At 40.5% G+C, this 23422-nt stretch overlaps 1 long non-coding RNA gene across 1 annotated transcript in view; it reads left to right on the forward strand.

Annotated features, from left to right (window-relative positions):
* LOC139035629 (uncharacterized) overlaps window positions 1-12104 on the forward strand; it is a 58938-nt gene extending 46834 nt beyond the window's left edge. Inside the window, exons 3-4 of the long non-coding RNA XR_011488259.1 lie at window positions 4321-4416; window positions 7694-12104. This is a non-coding gene — a long non-coding RNA (uncharacterized lncRNA). The remainder of the gene's footprint in view (window positions 1-4320; window positions 4417-7693) is intronic.
* The last annotated feature ends 11318 nt before the right edge of the window (window positions 12105-23422 follow it).

Consider the following 23422-nt stretch of genomic DNA (forward strand, 5'->3'; position numbering starts at 1 on the left):
TTCACACTGTTTCTGATTTAACCCCTGAGTCTGTGGGATGAAAATCCCATCATGACTAGAGCTGAAGTCTTCCCAGTCCCCTCTCCCTAGAGACTGGGCCATCTCCCCGCCCCCATTTCTGGTCCCTCAGATCTTACCAGGTCCCTCCACACTGCCACCTTCTGGTGGTACAGAGTCCACTCCGTGCCTCGATTGGAGGAGTATAATGCTTGCTTAGACTGTGCTAGCCCTTTGCAATGTGGGGGCTGACTGCAACCTAAACAAGGTTATCCCCTTCACTCATGACAAATAGATGGGGAAACAATAGAAACAGAGAGACTTTACTCTTGGGGGCTCTGAAATCACTGCAAATGGTGACCATAGCCATGAAATTAAAAGGCACTTGCTCCTTGGAAGAAAAGCTATGACCAACCTAGACAGCATATTAAGACATTACTTTGCCAACAAAGGTCCATCTAGTCAAAACTATGGGTTTTCCAGTAGTCGTGTATGGATGTGAGAGTTGGACTATAAAGAAAGCTGAGTGCCAAAGAATTGATGCTTTTGAACAGTGGCGTTGGAGAAGACCCTTCAGAGGCCCTTGGACTGCAAGGAGATCCAACCAGTCCATCCTAAAGGAAATCAGTCCTGAATATCCATTGGAGGGACTGATGCTGAAACCGAAACTACAGTACTTTGGCCACTTGATGTGAAAAACTGACTCATTGGAAAAGACCCTGATGCTGGGAAAGATTGAAGGCAGGAAGAGAAAGGGATGACAGAGGATGAGATAGTTGGATGGCATCCCCGACTCAATGGACAAGTTCCAGAGTTGGTGATGGATAGGGAGGCCTGGCGTGCTGCGGTCCATAGGGTTGCAAAGAGTTGGACATGACTGAGCAACTGAACTGAGCTGATCCTCTTCACTCACTCATCCTTCCAGTGGCTACCTGAGGTTCCATTAAGGCTCATGGCTTAAGCTGTGTTAATTAAGGCAGTCAAGAATATTGGTAGTAATTATGATAATTGCCGTTTATTGGATGAAGATTTTATAGCTAGATCTGGGTTTCAGTCCCTATTCTGATATTTACTCGGTATGTGACCTTAAACAAGTTAAACTTTACCTTTCTGATTCTTATTTTCTCATGTATAAAATAGAGGTCATAAGGTGTACTGTGCTTGAGTCACTCAGTCCTGTCCGACTCTTTGCGACCCTATGGAGTGTAGTCCGCCCGGCTCCTCTGTCCATGGGGATTCTCCCGGCAAGAGTACTGGAGTGGGTTGCCATGCCCTCCTCCAAGGGATCTTCCCAACTCAGGGATCAAATCCAGGTCTCCTGCATTGCTGGCAGATTCTTTATTGTCTGAGCCACGAGGGAAACCCAGAGGTCATAATAGTGCTTATCTTACCATTAATGTATTGAGTGACTCCATGCATGAGTTACAGTTTAGTTTTAAGTAAGACAGGGCACGCAAAGTACTTTGCAAAATACCCAGTACAGAAGCACTCAGTTAGTGCTGGCTGTGACTCTGTGGTCAGAGTATGTACAATCATTAACCACCCAATAGTAGTATGTGCTGAGTGATCTTCCAGGGGCTTGATGTCCATTGTGTTATTAATTCTGAAAACAAGGAAAATGTGCAAGGAAAGCAACATCAGACCCATTTTCCAGATGCAGAAGCTGAAACTTAGAGCTTCTAAGTAATGTCTCAAAGTTACACACTTGGGAAATAGGTAAATGGCTGGAGTTTGAGCCCTGGTGAGTTGGATTCCAAGTCTGAGCTCTTTTGTCTTGAGGTGTGGATGGCAATGAAGCTCTTGAATGACAGCTCACTGTGGCAATAGAAGGGTTGATAGTCATGTCCTCTGTGATTATTGCCTCATAAGTGGAACAGATTGTGAGTGTTGCAAACAATAAATACTTCAGGAGTACAGAGGAAGAGATGATTGTTGAGGCAGGCTTATTAACAAAAAGCTTTATGAGGAAAATTTTCGTTTAGTTTCTTTAACCTTTTTTTTCCTGCTTATCAAGCAATACATGTGCACTATATAAAACTTCAAAGACTTATTTCACTCCTAGCTTGATTTCACTGTCCTACTTTTTTCTTTATTTCTAACTCTTCTCACTGCCCTGTATATTGACAGCATAACTGAAGTTAAAAATTTTCAGTAAAATCATCTGGTAATATCTACTGGGATTACAGCAGCACACACCCTTTGACCCAGCAATGCTGCTTCTGAAACAATTTTTTAGAAACAAAACACCAATATGTGACGATATATATGTAAGTATGGACATATTTCTTGTAGTGTTGCTTACAGCCACCAAACAAATTAACAACTAGACAAATGCCTTTAGTCTGTCAGTAAGGGGATACTTGATAAACTATGACTCATTAATTCTAGAGACCTCAGGGTGGCTATTTTAAAGGCTGGATTTGATTTTTCTATAATGACTTGAATAAAACTGGCTTAGAATCTTAACAGTTTAGATTTGGAAGCCAAATCTACTTAAACAGATGATAAAGTAATATAAGAAGTAAAAGTTTATGTTTGTATTTGATCAGAAAAAGACATTTGCTGAATTGGGAAATTGGGACTGACATATGTACACTACTATGTAGAAAACAAACTAATGAGAAGCTACTCTATGGCACAGGAAACTCAGGGCTTTGTGGTGACCTAAATGGGAAGGAAATCTAAGAAAGATAGGATATATGCATATGTATAATGGATTCATTTTACTGTACAGCAGAAACTAATGCAATATTGTAAAGCCACTGTATTCTAATAAAAACTTGTTTTTAAAAATGACATTTGCACAAGCACAGTACAGACACATGACTTACCAGCATGTTGTCTGACATGGATTCAGGGGCTTTGTACGTTATGAACTGAATATAACCTAACAGTATCAGGGCAAGAAAGTCTGGTGGTCTCTTGGGCAGATCTAGAGCATTTAAAAGAGAAGGAAATAATTCTGTTCTTCTCTAGGCTGACTATATCTAGAGAATCACATTCACTTTAAAACGAGTATATTCACCTAGGCAGTAAGGTTGAAATCATGTCATTGGAGAAATATCTGAAAAAAACTAGTTTTTTATCCTGAAGGAGAGCAGACTCGAGGACACACTGTAATTGTCTCCAAATTTCATGCTATGTGAACCATCAGACCTTTTCTCTGGAGCCTCAAAGCTAAAACCAATTTCTGTGGATGGAATCCAGTAGGAGCTGGGGGTTAGCTCAATGTAAGGAAGACATTTTTCATTATCAGAGTTGGTCAAAAGTAGTAAAATTGCTTGTCCTGAAGATTCCAGTCTGCTGTTTCATCTTTACAGGGGTTGAAGGAACCTGATGGGAATAGTGAGAAAGGAATCAGGTGTTTGATGAGAGCAATGTGGTGCCTAATACCACATCCCAGCCCATCTACAGCCCCAATCAGAGAATAGCCAAGCTTGTCACCTCATCCTAAAATCTGGTTTTCAGTTGTGAGTGATTTGGAGAGGCAGTGTAAAACCATGCTGTAAACTCCAGCTGTGGAGTTGAACAGACCCAGGTCGAAACCCTGCCTCCCTTCCTTACCTGTGTCTCTGACTTGGGCAAATGACTAACCTCTCCCAATCTGTGGATCTGTAAACTGAGAAAACTATTATCTCAACTAGTCCTTACATCACAGCTCTTTGGGGAAGAAAGCAATACTATTTCTATTTTATAGATCCACAAACAGATTTGGAGAGGTTAGTAATTTTTTATTGTAGGTACACATGATTGCTGCTTCAGTCGCTAAGTCACGTCTAACTCTCTTTGTGACCCCTTGGACTGTAGCCTGCCAGGCTCCTCTGTCCATGGAATTTCCCAGGCAAGAATACTGGAGTGGGTTGCCATTTCCTTCTCTAAGGGATCTTTCCGACCCAGGGATTGACTGGCCCTGAGCCACCTGGGAAGCCCATATACACATGGTGGCACACAAAGTTTTCAGTAGGTATTTTAAGTTAAATTACGTGAATAATTCTTGTCTTTCTTATTATTTAGAGTCATTTTAAAATAATTTTTTTAATTTAAAAAATGTTTGGCCATGCTGAACAGTATGTGGGATCTTAGTTCCCTGACCGGAGATCAAACCTATGCCCCTGCTGTGGAAACATGGAGTCTTAACCACAGGACCACCAGAAAAGTCCCCTGTAGATTCATTTTTAATAGAGGAAAGCAGGAGGGTTTTCTGATTAATATTTGAAAGAACTATACATTTCTCTGATTTAGAATATCATATTTCCTAAGATTTCTAAGGTTCATAAATACCATATTATTCAGTTCACTTACGTATGTTTGGTTGTTTTCCAGGTAAATCTATGCCAGAAAAAACAAAACAAAACAAAACACTGAATCTGGAGTCATTGGATCCAAATCCAAGAGGCCTGGCTGTCATGTCTTGAGCAGGTAACTCTATAGAGTCTTGGTCTCCTCCTTCATAAAGTAAGAAGAAACACTTGTATACCACCTAATTCATGCATACACTTCTATGGAAGAATAAATAGTAGAACACAGGTAGAAGTGCTTTTCTAATTATAAAATACTTGTCAATCAGGAACTATTATTGTTGTCATGACTTATAAAATGGGCAAGGGGCATGATTTCCCTGGCCCCAAAATCTCGGACTAGCAAAGGCAGGACCATCCTGAAAATGTAATCCTAAACCTTTTGGGGTACAAGAGTACGTTTGCAAAAGAAAAGGAGATACCATTCCCTATAAAGGTCAGCCTTGTCAGCTCTCCAGAAAATCTTTTGTAACCATGATTTACCTTTCCAGGTAGAAGAAGTAGAAAAGGTAAAGAAGAAGAAGTAGGAAATGCTTTGAGTGTGACAAAGTGTTTGCCCAATGCCTTTCTTAAGAGTACCTTTTCCTATTTATGTATCTGCTTGCTTAGTTAGTTCTAACAGATTAACATTCTTAGTTGCTAATTATGAAAGCAGAGAAGGGTGCACTTGAAAAAGGAGGGCTGGGTCAAAGCAGACTAAAAACGTGCTTAAGGATTCAAAGACCTTTAGCACTGGATGGGGTTGATGAGCTTCTCTGGTCGTGCTGGTGGGAAAGAAATCTGCCTGCAATGCAGGAGACCTGGGTTCGATCCCTGGGTTGGGAAGGTTCCCCAGAGAAGGAAATGGCAACCCACTCCAGTATTTTTGCCTGAAGGATTCCATGGACGGGGGGCCTGCTTACACCAACGGGAACAATCCAGTAAAGATGTAAAATAACTGGCCCATAACTGTATGATTGAAGGAACAGCACTGACAATGCTCTCCTAAGGTTTGTGCTTTGGGGTTTTGTTTTGATTTTCTAAGAAAAAAGTAAGGTAAAGAGGAGAAAGAAGGGGGAAAGGAAAGAATATATAGTTTAACTGAAAGGAAAGCATTTCTGTTCCTCATCCCTTACAGAAGAACCTGGAACATTCATGAATGTTTGAGAAATGCTTGATTTTTTTTTTTTGTTCTTTTTTTTTCCCCATTTATTTTTATTAGTTGGAGGCTAATTACTTTACAACATTGCAGTGGTTTTTGTCATATATTGAAATGAATTAGCCATGGATTTACATGTATTCCCCATCCCGGTAAAAATGCTTGATTTTTAATAGAGGATAAAGCTTTTCTCCAAGAAAATCAAACATCAACATCATCTTCACTTTTTAGACTCTGTTCTAAAGGGGGATAAATAGTAAAAATTTTTTAAAGTTTCATGATATAAAATATTTTTTACAATTCCATTCCCAACAGTGGAGAGTTGGAGCAATGCAAGTGTTCAACCAATTAGAGGATATTTGAGTAAACCATGACTTAGCCTATCAAACGTATAACCACTGCAAGTGGTATTACTGAGATGATGAATAAGATCAGCAAATGCTTTTGTCACAGTGAAGCAAGAAGGAGGACAGCACTGTATGGATGGCATTGATCAAAGAGAGGATTCAGAGTAGGAATCAACTGTATTGGAGGAAGGAAAGAGATATATAGGTCAGTAGATATAAAATGAATTAAGTTAAGAAACTTATGAAAAGGTGTGAATTTCCACAGCACTTTAGGGAGAGACAGACAAATCAAGGAGACGTGAGCAAAGTTGGAATAATTTGTACACTTTTGACTCCAGGAGTGAGGAGGCCAAGAACATCATGGGAGGTTGCAAAGTAGGGTTCTGGCTTCAATATCAGCTATCCTGGGGCTGATGAATGGGGATTAACATGTACCCACTACCAGATATAGAATAGGTAACTAATGAGAACCTACTGTATAGCACAGGGGGGTCTACTCAGTGATCTGTGTGTGTGTGTGTGTGTGTGTGTGACCTAAATAGGAAATCCAAAAATGAGGGGATATGTGTATGCATATAGCTGATTCGTTTTGCTATGCGGTAGATATTAACACAATGTTATAAGGCAACTATACTCAATAAAAATTGATTAAAAAAAAATATCAGCTACACTGAGCACTCCCTTTGCCCGGTGGCTTTGACAATGAGGCACCTTCCTTATGGTACGAAATTCCATGTGTAAATGTGAGAGGGATGTGAGAGGCACAGACATCAGCATCTTGACAGACAATTTTCTAGCTGTGAAAAGAATGTATCCATATGTGCCAGGAGACTGCAGATTTGTTGTTTCTCCCTTGGCTTTATTGCATTCAATCCAATTTTTTTCCCTCCACACAGTCACTGGGACATACTGATAGAACTGTTGCCTGGAAGGCATGTTCTATATAAGCTACCTTCCATATTAGCTGGCTGGGATTGTAGCAAGCAGGCCAAAAACCAGGAGTCAACAGTTACTGTGTATATTCACAGTATTATCATCAAAAACATGTATACATGGGAAAAAGTCAGAGAACAAATACACTCTGATACCAAAAGCAATTGCTTTTGGATGACGTCAGTGGGGTGAAATATTTTTTCCTTCTTTTGACACAGCTGTGAGTTTTCCAGAGTTCCTTTAATGTAAGAATGCAACTATTGTAATTTATAAAGTGTTAAGGATAACAAGCATAAGACTAGAGGGAAGCACCATTTGGTGGAGAAAATTTTCCTTCATTTTTAGTTTTAATATTTTCCTCATTAATAAAGTGACATATGCTTATTGTAGAAAATTCCTGGTACTAATATCACCTCTAGCTTCATTTAACTGTACTTATATGTTTATTTTTCCTGGAACCAGTCAGAAATCCTCTTTAGAAACAGAAGGGATATCAATTCCTCAATCTCCCATTCTTTTCTTTTTTAGTTATTTTATTGGATTTTTAAAATAATATCAAGGAGAATAAAGAAAATATTAACAATTTTCCCCACTCACAGATATTCAGTGTTAACAAATAATTTGTGTCCTACCACTCTTTCTCTGTTCTCACACAAGAATATGTTTTTTTTCCAATTTGAAAATGATACTACACTAAAAGTATTATTCTCTTAACAATACCCATTCAAGAGATGAGGCACAGAGATGAAGTAATGTGTCCATGGTCACACAGCTATTGAGGGGAAGAGCTAGGATTTGAACCTAGAAAGGTGACTCTGGATCTGAGCTCTATTTTTTTTGGCAGCTCCGTGGCTTGCAGGATCTGAGTTCCCCAACCAGGGCTCAAAAAGGTGCTCCCTGCAATAGAAGTGTGAAGTCCTAACCACCAGGAAATTCCTGGATCTAAGCTCTTAACCTCTGCAAATGATTGTCTTTGACAGAAGAGAAGAAGGCAGAGAACTGATCTAAGGGAGCTGGTCGATGTTTCAGGGACAAGAGGATGAAAAGGAGCATGTAGCCTGTGGTGATTTTCCCTCTTCATTCTGAATCCCAGCATTTCTTCCTGACTTCAGACATCCTCTCTGTGAAGACTTGTCTCGCCCTGAAGAGGTGCAGCCACTGGACTGCAGGCTCCGAATCTCCTATGTTGGCCATATCATAAACGCTCAGGAGATGGTGGTGGTTGGCCAGCTGCTTTGGGAGTATATAATCTACCTGTCCATTCCTAGCAAGCATCCATGCATTTTGAGTTAAAATCGTTACTTGTTGTCTGCTTTCACATCAAACAGCTTCTGGTTCTTGGATTAATGAGGAAAGATGTCAACATTGTAGCCTACGAACACTCTTGGATTCAGGCTCACCATCATGACAGATAATTTTATAACCATGGAAAAAATGTATATATGTGCCAACTGACTTGGGACATTTAGTGGTTCTTTTAATTAAAACTCAGACAGGAATTTTAAATTTGTTACTGCATAACCACTGATGATGTCAATGAATGTTTCATTCTGAATTGATCCTAACTTGTAGGAAATTGCTGTTTATCATGTACACATCACTCTCTTCCTCACCTTTTCCCACCTTCATTCCACTTTCACACATCTGCTTTTATCTTATTACCGTGGCCTCTTAAAAAAAGAAAAAGAAGAAAGAAACATTTTGTCCATTAATTACTGTGTTACTATGAGATGTATATTGAAATTCTAATGTTCATGTTTATGAAATAATCATGGAATTGCTGTATGTCATATGAATTCAATTTTGAGTCTACAATATCTGAGCAGTGCCAAGTGTGCCCTGCAGTATACAAGGAACTGGGGATACAAATACTGTACAGTCCTTCTCCTGTAGGAAAAGGGAAAATAGATTACCTATAGCCCAGAGGGCAAAGTGTAACAGAAGGATGGGCACACTACAGAGGAAGCACAGAAAAAGTAGTGACAAGAGAAGAAATGTAAAGGAAGCCTTTATGGAAGAAGTAGTTGTTTATTTGGGTTTTGAAGTATGAATAGGAGTTTGACAGGTGGTTGAGTAGAAAAAGAAAGTCACTCAAGTCAAAGGGAACCACATTTGCAAAAGCACAGAGGTAAGAAATTATATATATTTCTGCCATTTATTGATCATGGACTATGTGGACAGATGAAGAAAGGGTACAAATAAGAATGAATTGGATTCATGGTTTTGAAATTTTATTTACACCCACTTCAGTATTCTTGCCTGGAGAATCCCGTGGACAGAGAAGCATGGCAGGCTATGGTCCATAGAGTTGCAAAGAGTTGGACATGACTGAAGCGACTTAGCACTCCACTTGCTACATACCAGATACTATTGTTTTACTAATACTTTTCTAATCCTCATGACAATTTAGACAAACCACTGGACTGCAGAATTGAAATAAAGCCTCACCCTGAAATCCTAGATGATTGGTCAAGAAAAAAAATGACAAATGTGGTATTATAGAAACAGACTCAAGAACGTTGAAATCCATATGTAAATCTCCTCCAACAATAAGTCCTTATGCCTCACAAGGAGATCGGGCTTGATCCTGAGCTAGAGAAAAGGGATTGCTATGTACAATTACGGTGTACCTGAACCTTTCCACACAGATGTCCTGTAACTCTCAACATCATCCCGTGAGGCACATGGTGGTCTTCCCATTTACACACGAGGCTTGGAGAGGTCAAAGAAGTTATTCAAGTCACACAGCAAAGAGAGTGAGGGGGCTGGAATTTATCCAACTCAGAATCTGTTTCTCCATCGCATGTCTTCCTAGAAAAGGGCCAGCGAGAGCCAGACACCAGGAACTTGCATTGCCTCAAACTACCCCACCCTGGTATGGCTACAGGTAAGGTCGCTGTTTGCGGTGATTTCTTGGACAATCTGCTAAGGAGTGTGGAGAAAACAGGTGGGAGAAAAGGCTTTCTCTTGGGGGCACTTGACATTTAAGATAGGTATCTGATGATGCTCATTAAATACTTACTGAAGCCATGTGCCCTTCCTTCCTTCCTTTCCCATCACAACATGGACCTTTCACTGGAGATAATTTATGACATACTGCCTCATCCCCCTTCCCCCGACCAAGTCCTGAAAGATACCAGAGTAACTGAAATTAAGCCATTCTAGGAAAATAGGGATGCATGGTCATCAGAGTCTTAATAGCTGTCATTTTACAGGACTGAAGCTCAAGAACATTGGAATCCATATCCACCAGGTAGGTTTTTGTTTTCATTTTTTTTCTTAGAGTTCCTTTTATTGTACCTTTGTGATTAAACAGCTCAAACATACATAATATTTTCCCCTCACAATTCCACCTCCCTTTTCCATATCCTCCTCTTCCTCTTCAACCCTTCTCCTTCTACTAACTCACCTCTCTAGTACTGCCTTATCTCTCTTTGTTACAGAAAAAAGGGAACTGGTACATTAACTCACACAAAGGTTTTGGTGACCAGAGCTGTCTTTATATCTGCCAATCCCTTTCAAGGTATATAGTCTGCATTTTGAAAAAAGAAAAGAAGTCGTTGAGATAGTGTTCTTTATGTCAAAGGAGTGACTCCAATGGCAAACTTTCTGACAGTCTTCCTTGGGAGGACGAACGATGATAAAGATCACTGGCATTTTGTGATGGTCTTTCATGAGCTTGGCACAGAGTTAGGCACTTGCTTATGTGACTCATTCTCACAAAACAACCTGCCGAGGTGACATGAGCATTCTCATTCAGAAAAGGAAATCACAGTTCAGAGAGGTGATGTTATTAAAGCTTCTCACGAAGGCCAAGGGGGACTAGAACCTGGCTGTGTCTGGTTTCCAAGTCCTAACCCTCTCTGGCACTCTGGTCACATCCTCACAAGGAGAGGATGGGGTCTTTCTGGTCAGCAGGGCTCCTTGGTATTGGATGGTTCCCTCCATCTACTAGACCTGGGACAGATATAGCATGCACACAGCAACGAATTGAAAAAAGACAGGACTCTGCATGTTCCTCCAGAACAGAACAAGTACCCCGGAGTTTAACCCATGAACCTGGTTGCTTCTGTGCCTTCACTTTGCCCAGTCTGGAGGTCTTACTGCCATTCAGGTAAGATTTCTCACATAGAAAGTTTCCTGAAATGAATGAATTAAAAAGCAAGACCAGTGACCCAGACCCTATTGTGACATCTTTACACTGACCCGTGCCTGTAAACTATTTCATGGTGAGTGGTCTTTTCCAATTGCCTTCAGGTGTTAGTTTAAGCGAGTAGATTAAAAAAGAAAAGTTGAAAAGATTTTTAAGATTTAGCAAAATGGAGCAATTGATACACACCAGGTCCAGTAATGATGCCCTACAAACCTGTCAGTTTGTAGTAATGTGACAAGAGTAGCTGAGGGAAATCCTTGCCCCATGGTTGATGGTCATAGACTTGGTCCACTTTGATGAGTCACCTAGTTTGAATTATTAGACAAACGAAATGTTTGCCCTGGTCCAGAATTTCCAAAGACCCCTGCAGGATAAAATGATCCCTTTGCTATAAGTATTTAATTTTATAATATGCATAATGGTCTGGTGAAGCTTCTTGTTCTGAACTTATCAGAGTTTTAAACAAATGTCTTGATCTGTTTAAATTTAATGATTAATATTATCCAGTTAAATATTGTCGATCTTTTTTGTCATTGCTAAACTTGCCTACAGATGGGGACTTTCTCATTAGAAATGCAGATGCCTAAATACTGCTTTGAAAACAGAAGGGGGAAAAAGCATGTCTACAATAAATATTGCAGCCAATTAGGTCTCATCATAGTAATTTCTCTGGCTTTGTAATGTTTGTTTACTGAATTTTGTAGGGAAATTGTTGCCATTTCTGATCTCCAGACTCATAAAACCTTCATCCTTATGTTTTCTTGGAATGGAAGTTATAATGATAAGAAACATTTTCTTCCTTATCAGATCGCATCTCAGTTATGAGTTAGACATTTGCCGATCCAGACCCAAACAGTAAATCTGTACACATTCAAAGAAAACTCTCATACATTTCCTAAAAACCCACACATTAATATTGCTTACTTTTCAGCGGGGGTAAATGGGGGTCTTAGAGACCTCTTCAGAACAGGCTGGAGTTAAATAATATTGCGTGTTTTTCATTTTACTGTGATGAATGCAAAGCTATTAAATAACCTTTTAAAGAGTTGGTGTAATTATCTGTAAACAGTAATGTTACAAAAAAAAAAAGGTCAAGTTGTCCTGCCATTAGATGTTTATGGATATAAACTGGATTTATGTTTCCATAAAACAGGCACCGACTAACTAGATTAATTCTCCACAAACTAAACCAACTGTAGTAATATTTAGACACAATAAAATGATACCAATTAAAACAATTTTATTTTTTGTGTCATATTGATTAACGGCGCACTAAAATTAACCAGAGACCTTAAACTCCGAATGGTTGGCAAAAGTCATCCACAGCTCAATATTATTACCAACAAGAAGAGCAGTTAAGTGAGATGGCTGTGCAATAGTATGAATATTTAATTAATAATTAGTCATGTAATTTCTCCTCAGGAATTATTATCCCTCAAACTGGTTTGTGAATTTAATTATTAGCAGCCTTTTTGTTTCCATGTCCCCTCATTACTGTCAGGATTGATGTAACATAAACTTCATTAAAAATTAAAGCAAGAGTCTTAATTACAAGGCTACCCTGACTGAAGTTAGAATTAGCCAAGTCAGTGATGTGCAAATGAGTGCATTATTTAAGAAACATGCTGGAAGTAGTTATGCTAATGTGGGAGGTTCGCAGTAGCAGACCTTTTCACTTGCAGTTGCATATTCATTAAATGCACTATGCAAATTTAATGTAGCAGTCTTAGTAATGCGTTGTTAATTTATTCAGATTTATTGAGTACGACTTGTAAAAAAAAAGTACAAATTTAATTACTCTATCTAGTAGGGATGGTATTAGGAGATAGCAGAGGTTTAAAATGTGTTGGTCTGGATTACTACAGTTTGATGGAAGATGTGGTATCAGAGGACACAGTTTTGATAACTGGGCTTGAAAGAATATTTGATTTACTTATGGAATGATCTAAGAAATCACTAAAATGGCACATGTTCCTTCCCAATAGGAAAGTAAAAAAGTCTCGGTTGTATTAACTTAAGAGCTAAAGCAGTGCTGAGTCCACAGCCTAATGGTCGTAATGACTCTACAGAGACCAGTAAAGGTTATGGATGGAGATCCGTGTGAAGCAAACTGTCTTTGTGGAAAGTTCATTGATGGTTGGCTGCACCTCCGTGGTGCACCCGATGAAACCACAGGAATCCTGGCATCCTCTGCAGCAGAAATGCCCTGGCACCTAGCACATCAGTACTACCTTCTCAGGTGGGTGGACACCTGGCTCCACTTTCAAGAGATTCCAAGCCCAGGCCCCAGGGGAGAAAGCACGTCCTTTCAAAGATGTACATAACTCCTACTGGCGCCAGTCATCAGGGCCTCCACACTTAACAGATGGATGTGCTGGGACTCCTCTTCCCGCATCTGTGCTCACCTGATTCTCTGGAAAACCCTACAGTGAAAGTTTTCTCATCCCCATTTTATAATTTCCAGTCTCAGCCTCGGTTTTCTTATCTGTAAAATGGTGAGGAGGGAGGTGGGAGGGGACACATGTATACCTATGGCTGATTCATATTGATATATAGCAAAAACCATCACAATATTGTGAAGTAATTATCCTCCAATTAAAATAAATTAATTTTTAAGAAATGGGGATGAGAAAACTTTCACTGGTTTGGCATCCATTGAAAGTGGAAGAGCTGGGATTCCAATCTAGACCTGCGTTGCTCCCAAGCCTAACTGCCCTGCTTTCCCCTTTGCCTTCACTGTCCTCCTCTTCCTCCTAACTTCCTCCCTCTCTTCTCCCTTTGTCCCTCTCTGCTTCTCCTCCCACTCTTCTGTCCTCCCTTAATGTCTTTCCTTTCACTCTTAGATAGATGGATAGATAGCTAATAGATACACAGATAGACATAGATGTGTGTAGGTGTGTAGATATAATTTAAAACCTGAAAATAACCGGACTATTTCTCTAAAATGCTACAAACATGCAAGTTAAATTGGAACATAACTGTTAAAGTTCAACAAAGCATCCCCTGACAACCGTGTTAAGAACAAACTTGGAACCCTCTCTTTGACTCAGGTTTAGAGACCACTATGCCCATAACTGCTGGCAGCTTAGTTGACTTAGAACTCCCCACCCATCTTTTAACATTTTTAACAGTTTCTTGGCCTTGATAATAACAAAAATTGAGTCTGGTACCTTTTTAATGCTATTAATATTTTATCTTTGTTAGAGGGCTTCTGCTTCAGACTGATAAATCTTTTGGAGAAAAATCAATACATACTTTACTGAGCTCCAGTAATAAACAGGCCAAGTGATTCCTAACCATGCGGAGGGCCTAGTTCGCAGCACAAAGATGGAATACCATCTTTGGAGGCATTCCAAGCTCTCTGATATATTCAAACAGTCTGACCTATACCTACTGATCTTCTCCTGACAGAGAAAGAAGCTGAGCACCTCACCTTAAGATAAGTGCATGAATTTATCACAGGCTGAAAGTTAGTGTCTATAGAAAGATTTTTCTGAATAATTCATTAGTAAGTATCCAAAAAATTAGATAGCAAAGCAAATGTTCTGGGTCTCATCTATGAATCTTTTCATCTTATGTCCCACATCTGAAGGCAAATCAGTCAGATCCCAGCCACCCACTTCCTGGCTGCTGTCCATTGCTCTATTTAATACATCCCATTCTGCCTTGGTTCATGCTAAACTTGTGTGTGTGTGTGTGTGTGTGTGTGTGTGTGTGTGTGTGGTTCTTCCACTGAATTGCAAACTTCTGGGAATCAAGAACTGATCTCATTTGTCTTTGGTTAGTGGCAGCAGTGTGCTGGTAGATGCTGAAAACAAGCTTCCAAAAAAAAAAAAAAAAATGAATAAGCCCTGATTGGTAGCATTTGTCAGTTTCCTTGGTAAATGCTCTCACCAAGTTGATGTCAACCTATCTACGTGAAGTCTCTTAATGCAAAATCAGGAAGAGAAAAGCAGTTACACACCATAATATAGGACATCTACTACCACACAGACACGATAGATGTCAATAAACACAAGAGTGTGTTGTTGTTGCTTGGTCCCCAAGTCATGTCTGACTCTTTGAGACCTCATGGACTGCAGCACACCAGGCTCTTCTGTCCTTCACTGTCTCCTAGAGTTTGCTCATGTCATGCCCATTGAGTCAGTGATGCTATCCAACCATCTCATCCTTTAGCACCCATTCTCCTTTTGCCTTCAATCTTTCCCCGCATCAGGGTCTTTTCCAATGAGTCAGCTCGTCATATTAGGTAGCCAAAGTATTGGAGATTCAGCTTCATCAGTCCTTCCAGTGAATATTCAGGGTTGGTTTCCTTTAGGATTGATTGGTTTGATCTCCTTGCTGTCTCAGGGACTCTCAAGAGGTCTTCTCCAGTACCACAGTTTGAAAGCATCCATTATTTGATGCCCAGCCTTCTAATGGGCTTCTCTGGTAGTTCAGCTGGTAAAGAATCCACCTGCAATACAGGAGACCCCAGTTCAATTTCTGGGTCAGGAAGATCCCCTGGAGAAGGGAAACACCACCCACTCCAGTATTCTTGGGCTTCCCTTGTGGCTCAGATGGTAAAGAATCCACCTGCAATGCCGGAGACCTAGGTTTGATCCCTGGGTTGGGAAGATCTCTTGGAGGAGGACATGGCAGCCCACTCCAGTATTCCTGCCTGGAGAATCCCATGGACAGAGGAGCTACAGTCCATGGGGTTGCAAAGAGTCAGACACGACTGAGCAACCAAGCACAGCACAGCACATCTTTGTGGGTTAACTCTCACATCCATATGAGACTCCTGGAAAAACTATAGCTTTGACAATATAGACCTTTGTTGGTCAAGTGGTGTCTCTGCTTTTTAATACAATGTCTAGGGTTGTCATAGCTTTCCTTCCAAGGAGCAAGCATCTTAATTTCATGGCTGAAGTCACTGTCCTCAGTGATTTTGGAGCTCAAGAAAGGAAAATCTGTCACTGCTTCCACTTTTCCCCCTTCTATTTGCCATGAAGTAATGAGACCAGATGCCATAATCTTAGTTTTTTGAATGTTGAGTTTCAAGCCAGCTTTTTCATTCTCCTTTTTACCCGTATCAAGAGGCTCTTGAGTTCCTCTTCATTTTCTGCCATTAGAGTGGTATCACCTGTATTTCTGAGGTTATTGATATTTCTCCCTGCAATCTTGATTCCAGATTGTGACTCATCCAGCCTGGCATTTTGCCTGATGTACACTTCATAGAAGTTAAATAAGCAGGGTGACAATATACAGTCTTGTTTTATTCCTTTCCCAGTTTTGAACCAGTCAGTTGTTTCATGTTCAGTTCAAACTATTGCTTCTTGACCTAGATGTTCTGGAATTCCTTTGCTTTCTCCATGAGCCAATGGATGTTGGTAATTTGATCTCTTGTTCCTCTACCTCTTCAAACTCCAGCTTGTACATCTGGAAGCGATTGGTTCAGGTACTGTTGAAGCTTAGCTTGAAGGATTTGGAGCATAATCTTACTAGCATGTGAAATGAGTGAGTTGTACAGCAGTTTGAACATTCTTTAGCATTGCCCTTTTCCTGGGATTAGAATGAAAGCTGAACTTTTCTGGTCCTGTGGCCACTGTTGAGTTTTCCAAATTTGCTAATATATTTAATGCAGCACTTTAAGAGCATCATCTTTAAGGATCTTAAGTAGTTTAGCTGGAATTCTGTCACCTCTACTAGCTTTGTTCATAGTAATGCTTCCTAAAACCTATCAAGAGTATAGATAACACAAAAATACCATAGAATAAACAGGAAGTCATGTGTTTTGTACATTTATACTTTTGTTCAACAGTTAGAACTGGACATGGAAAAACAAACTGGTTCCAAAACAGGAAAGGAGTATGTCAAGGCTGTATATTGTCACCCTGCTTATTTAACTTATATGCAAAGTACATCATGGGAAACACAGCACTGGATGAAGCACAAGCTGGCATCAAGATTGCAGGGAGAAATATCAATAACCTCAGATATGCAGATGACACCACCCTTATGGCAGAAAGTGAAGAAGAACTAAAGAGCCTCTTGGTGAAAGTGAAAGAGGAGAATGAAAAAGTTGACTTAAAACTGAACGTTCAGAAAACTAAGATCATGACATCTGGTCCCATCACTTCATGGCAAATAGATGGGGAAACAGTGGAAACAGTGACAGACTTTATATTGGGGGGGGGGCTCTAAAATACTGCAGATAGTGACTGCAACCATGGAATTAAAAGACACTTGCTCCTTGGAAGAAAAGTTATGACCCAACCTAGACAGTTTGTTAAAAAGCATAGACATTACTTTGCCAACAAAGATCCATCTAGTCAAAGCTATGGTTTTTCCAGTAGTCATGTATGGATGTGAGAGTTGGACTATAAAGAAAGCTGAGCACTGAAGAATTGATGCTTTTGAACTGTGGTGGGGGAGAAGACTCTTGAGAGTCCCTTGCCCTGCAAGGAGATCCAAGCAGTCCATCCTAAAGGAAATCAGTCCTGACCACTCATTGGAAGGACTGATGCTGAAGCTGAAACTCTGATACTTTGGCCACCTGATGGGAAGAACTGACTCATTTGAAAAGACCCTGATGCTGGGAAAGATTGAAGGTGGGAGGAGAAGGTGATGACAGAGGATGAGATGGTTGGATGGCATCACTGACTCAATGGACATGAGTCTGAGTAAGCTCTGGGATTTGGTGATGGACAGGGAGGCCTGGCATGCTACAGTCCGTGGGGTCGCAAAGAGTCGGACACGACTGAATGACTGAACTGAACCTTTGCTTTTAATGTAACTTATTTAATTGCACATTTATATGATTTTTTAATAATGTCTGTGTCCGACAATCAGCTCACAAAACTCTAAAATTCAGTTAATTGGCCCCAGGTCACCAGTGGTTACTAGGAAGAAAAACATTTGCTGTTAAAAACACCACCACAACCAAAAGTGAAAGATCTGGATATGTTTCTCCTACTCAAGTGGTGCTTTTCTTCTATTTCTATGGGGGGAGGGAACCTCACCCCAAAAGAAGAATCCAAGTTGGCTCCTGCTAAGAAAGCATCTGTAATTTTACAACATCTACTAGGATTTTGCTGCAAATGGTTGGCACCTATCAAGTTTCTTTTAATGATAGCAGAGATGTGGGCACATCTGCGCTTGGATATATGGGACAATCAAGTGGAGGGAATCTATGATAAGTTATTTAATATCCAGAAAAAAAATGAATTGTTCTGACATCATGTACACCAGGTGCAATGCTCAGTGCTGTGGACACAAAGATAAAGCAGACTGGAAGTCTCCTGGTCTGCGGATCAAGAGCAGATTCCCTTCGGAAGGCATAGTTAAGAAGTCCAGATAGGAACTTCCCTGGGGGTCCAGTGGTTACAAATCCACCTTCTAATGCAGGGGTGAGGGTTCCATGCCTGGTCAAGGAACTAAGATCCCACATGCCAGGGGAGGCAGGGGCAACTAAGCCTGCATGCCACAACTAGAGAAGCCTGTGTGTCACCATTACTGAGCTCTCTTGTTACAATGAATACCTAGCACAGTCAAAAAAAAAAAAAAGTCTCAACAAGAGAAGGGGAAGGGTTGAGGCGAAGGCCTGGTTCTGAGCCTAAAAAGAGCTTGGTTTGCTCACTGAACAGAAAGAAGTCCAGTGGCTGGTGTGCAGTTGCAGTGGGTTGGGAAAGGGGTGTGAGATGAAACTGGTGGGTGTTGGCAGGAGCCACGAGATGCAGTACCTGTGGTCTGCACCTGTGTTGAGGATTTGAAACAATTGGAAGTGACTTTCTGAGGTACTCTGAGGTTATCCCTCATGATAACAAACACTGTGTGACCTTGCCTGTTAGGCAGTAAACTTCTGGAGGACAGGACCAGGTGTCCAAAGGTCTAGTACAGGGTCTAGTCCATCTTAGAGACAAAAGGAAGTGAATGGATGGATACATGTTTGCCCTCACCCCATTACAGGTTAAGGTCTGGGGTTCAGGCTTGAACTGACTTAGAGGAGGTACTTCTGACTGAGCCAAACCTGAGAGCTGCTGGAGAGGCTCAGTCTTGATGATGAGGGACCAGCCCAGCCATGAAGAGACACTTTCTCCTGGATCTTTGCTTTCGGGACCTCTGGGAGCTCTTTAAGGTCAGTGGCTTTGATCCAAGTCCTCATAGGAGCATGTGTCACTGTGCCAGGTTCAGATGGGTCCTGGACTGCAACAGTGAGCCCTGCTGCCCAGGTGGGAGTGGGCGCCCCTGCAGCTTGGAGCTCAGGCTGCCTTCTCTGCTTCACCCGTCCCCACAGATGTGTGTGGTATGGTTTCGGGGGTGGCTTAAGGCTCCCGTGCCTGTCTCTATCACTTGGCTCTTGGACCTACTGCTGAAGGCTGAAGCTGTACCTTTGAGAACTAAGGATGCTGACTCCTCTGGACTGTAAATTCCCTAAGTAGGAGAAATAAGGAAAAAGGAACACTTCACATTTATTGATCCCTGCCTCTGTGACAGGCACTATGCTAGATGTTTTATATGCTTTATTTCATCTGTTCTTCAGAACACCACCATGAAACAGATGCTTTTGTCATTCCCATTGGACAGAGAAGAACCTTGAAGTATCAAAAGGTCAAATGACTCATCTGAAAACTGTAAAGTTGGTAAGTGATCGAGCAAGTGTTTTGGATGTAAAGCCCATGTATTCAAAGCCAGGTCTGTCTGACATTGTGCTGCCATTTAATTTTGGCCCTGAAAGAGGGATAAGAGGACACTTTTATTCAGCATTCTCAAATTTCCCCTGAGGAACTGGATCATGTTGGGGTGCTTGTTATTCATGGTGCTTTCTAGGTCTATTCTGTGGGGTTTAGGAATGCTTGAGTCTGGGATGGGGTCCTGGAGTTTATATTTAACAAGGTGATTGTTTCCAAGGAAGTTTGGGAAACATCAGTGGGCAGGAATGACCTGTGTGCACTTTGCTCAAGACTGAAGCCTATAAAGATATTGGCCCATATACCTATCTCTCCAGAAATGGAGAACTGGCTTTAATCTACCTGGAAACATTAAGTAAACATGGATCCAGGAAACTAATTTATTTATCAAAGTCATGTTGTTGCTGTTGTGGTTTAATCACTAAGTCGTGTCCAACTCTTTGTGACCCCATGGATTGCAGAACGCCAGGCTTCCCTGTCCTTCAGAATCTTCCAGTGTCTGCTCAAACTCATGTTCACTGAGTCATTGATGCCATCCAACCATCTCATCCTCTGTTGCTCCTTTCTCCTCCCCTCAGTTTCCCAGCATCAGGGTCTTTTCCAATGAGTCAGCTCTTTGCATCAGGTGGCCAAAGTATTGGAGCTTCAGCTTCAGCATCAGTCCTTCCAATAAATATTTAGGGTTGATTTCCTTTAGGATTGACTGGTTTGATCTCCTTGCTGTCCAAGGGACTCTCAAGAGTCTTCTCCAGCACCACAGTTTGAAAGCCTTAATTCTTCAGCACTCAACCTTCTTTATGGTACAACTCTCACATCCACATGACTACTGGAAAAACTTTAGCTTTGATTATACGAATCTTTGTCAGCAAAGTGATGTCTCTGCTTTTTAATATGCTGTCTGGGTTTGTCGTAGCTTTTCTTCCAAGGAGCAAGCATCTTTTAAATTCAAGGCTGAAGTCACTGTCTGCAATGATTTTGGAGCCCAAGAAAATAAAATCTGTCACTGAAGGTGAAATCTGTCACTGAGCAGAGTGAAAAGCTGGCTTAAAACTCAGCATTCAAAAAACTAAGATCATGGCATCTGGTCCCATCACTTCATGGCAAATAGATGGGGGAAAATGACAGTGAAAGACTTTATTTTCTTTATTGAAGTCATATGTGCACTCAGAAGTTGGGAGAAAAAACAATCATTAGGAGACAAATCACTGGTAAGTTGCGTAGCGGGAATATCTGGGGACAGATGGTCTGCAAAGCAGCTAACACATTGATCTCAGATGGGTTCTTCACAGTTTCTGAGCCTTGGTTTTCCCATCGATAAAATGGTGAGCATACTATCACCATGATGAAAGTGTGAAGATTCAGTGAGAGCTGGCCTGGGACAACGCATAGGCGAGTGTCAATTCTGGCCGCACATTGCCCTGGTTCATGTCTCAGCCGTGCACTTCCTCTCTCTGTGGACCTTTGGGCAAGTTGCTTAACTTCTCTTTACCTCAATTTCCTCTTGTGTAAATGGGAATAGAAATAGGACCTACTCACAGAAGTGTTGTAAAGACTTATTGAAAGTACTTAGCACAGTACTAGGTGGAGCACAGTTATTCTGATAACATCCTCTAGATTTTTGTCAGGTTGCTTGACGCATGGTTGGTCTTAATGGATATGGTTTTCCTTGAACCTCAGTGCCAGGTTGAGCACATGATCCTTCTACCCATTGACTCTATTCCAAAGTGAGAAGTGTGCTTGGCTTTTCAGTAATGATTAGAGGAGAAAAAGCAGAGGCCACCCAGTGGCTCAGCAGTAAAGACTCTGCCTACAGTGCAGAAGATGCAGGACACATGGGTTCAATCCTAGTGTCAGGAAGATTCCTGGAAAAGGGGAAAAGTATTCTTGGCTGGAGAATCCCATGGACAGAGGAACCTGGTGGTCTATACCCCATGGGGTCGCAAAGAGTTGGACATGACTGAAGTGACTGAGCGTGCACCCAAAGAGGATTGTTTCAACTGTTGACTCATTTTACTCTTGAAGCTGAAGTAGAGGGAATGTCCATTCCTCCAGATGAAGTTGGTGAAACAGACACCCCTGGTTGTCATCACTGTGGAGCAAGTCAATCCTCTTTTCTGAGCTTACCTCCACTTAGAAAAGGGTTTTTCCACCTATGAACTCCTATGAGTCAATGAAAATAGTCCTTGAACCTAACCTTCAAATATTGATTGCTTTGCTGGAAATTCAGGGGCTGGGGAGAAATCACCAGTGAGAGTGGGTCATTATAATTTTCACCTCCTCTCAAGTAATCTTTTTCTTTAAGATCCCTCAGTCATACAGATTTTCAGATACACATAACTTTGCTTAGCTTGTCATCCTGAAATGATGGGCTTAATCATAAATTCTAATTGGAATAGGATCCACCTCAATTTATTCCTAATGCTTCAGAAAAGCAGAACTGTTTCTAGGAATACATTGAGATGGATTCTATTCCAATTAACAGTTTGACTCAGTTAAAATGTTGTTAACCCACTGCTGCCCTCTGATAACCATCTAGTTCATAGGTGGCAAGTTGCTGACCACGCCAGAGCTAACAAGGAGATTATATCTACCTAAATGTAATCAGCACTTTGAGTGGGTGGACTCAGTTCTGGCTTCTCCACCCCAATCCTGCTCTCACCTTAGCAGTTTGAAGGCACTGTCAGTTAGCTTGCTTTAAGCGGTGATTGAATTGGACTACTTTCTGAAAATTAGAAGTATAATGTTTTCATAATTTAGACAAACTTACTACTATCAGTCAGGATTCTAGAGAAGGAGAACCAGTAGGATGTATATATACACAGAGGGTGATTTATTTTAAAAAATTGACTCATGCGATTTGTAGATGCTGGCAAATCTAAAATGTGTAATTTAGGCCAGCAGGCTGGAAACGCAGACAGGAGTTCTGTGTTGTAATCTTGAGGCAGAATTCCTTCTTCTCCAGGAAACCTCAGTTTTTGCTCTTAGAGTCTTCACTTGATTGGATGAGGCCCACACATATTATGGAGGGTAATCCCCTTTACTTAAAGCCAATTGGTTGTAAACGTTAATGATAACTACAAAATACCTTCATGGCAGCATCTAGGCTAGTTTTTGAAGAATTGAGTACCATAGCCAGTCAAGTTGACATACAAATACATGAAATATTGATCGAAATTGATGTGTGTGGAAGCCATTGTTTGTGATGTTGGCATCTTTAATAAGACGACACGTTCGCATATCTATATTACATTCTGTTTATTAAGGGATTCTCATTTCAGGATATCATGCTGGGCTTATACTTTTGTGATTCAAGCTCATACAAAATATTGGAAATTAGTTTGTGATCTTACTTAGTCCTCTGGCAAAAGCTCTATAAAGCAATAAACCATCACTGCCGATCTTGCAATAGTGATTCGGGGGCTTATCATGAATGATCCTCAAACAGGAGTCATTCATGAGATAGTATATTATTAGAATAATTCTGATTCAAAAATTGAACACAGTGAATTGTATTTGATAAATAAAGATAAGGCCAAAAATTATTAGAGATTACAAGCTTTCTATACTATGTATTTATTTAGTATGTTTTAAATTAGGGTTTTTTTTTAATTCATGGATCACCTATATAAATAAATGTTGTATATTAATAATTGTTGAATTTAAATTTATGGTTTCTTGAATTTTTTTTTTTATATCATGTGTTAGTTATCAGGTAACAGAGAATTTTTTGTGTATATATATTATGTATGTATATATATATTGACTCTCAATTCTTTCTTATTACAATTTAGTATAGTTTTCTGTGTATACAGTAGGTCTCTGTTGTTTTTTTCTATATATTAGTGTGTATGATGTTGACCCAAACCCTGAAGTTTATCCTTCCC

Source organism: Odocoileus virginianus, chromosome 6 (assembly GCF_023699985.2).
Source record: "Odocoileus virginianus isolate 20LAN1187 ecotype Illinois chromosome 6, Ovbor_1.2, whole genome shotgun sequence".
Lineage (NCBI taxonomy): Eukaryota > Metazoa > Chordata > Mammalia > Artiodactyla > Cervidae > Odocoileus > Odocoileus virginianus.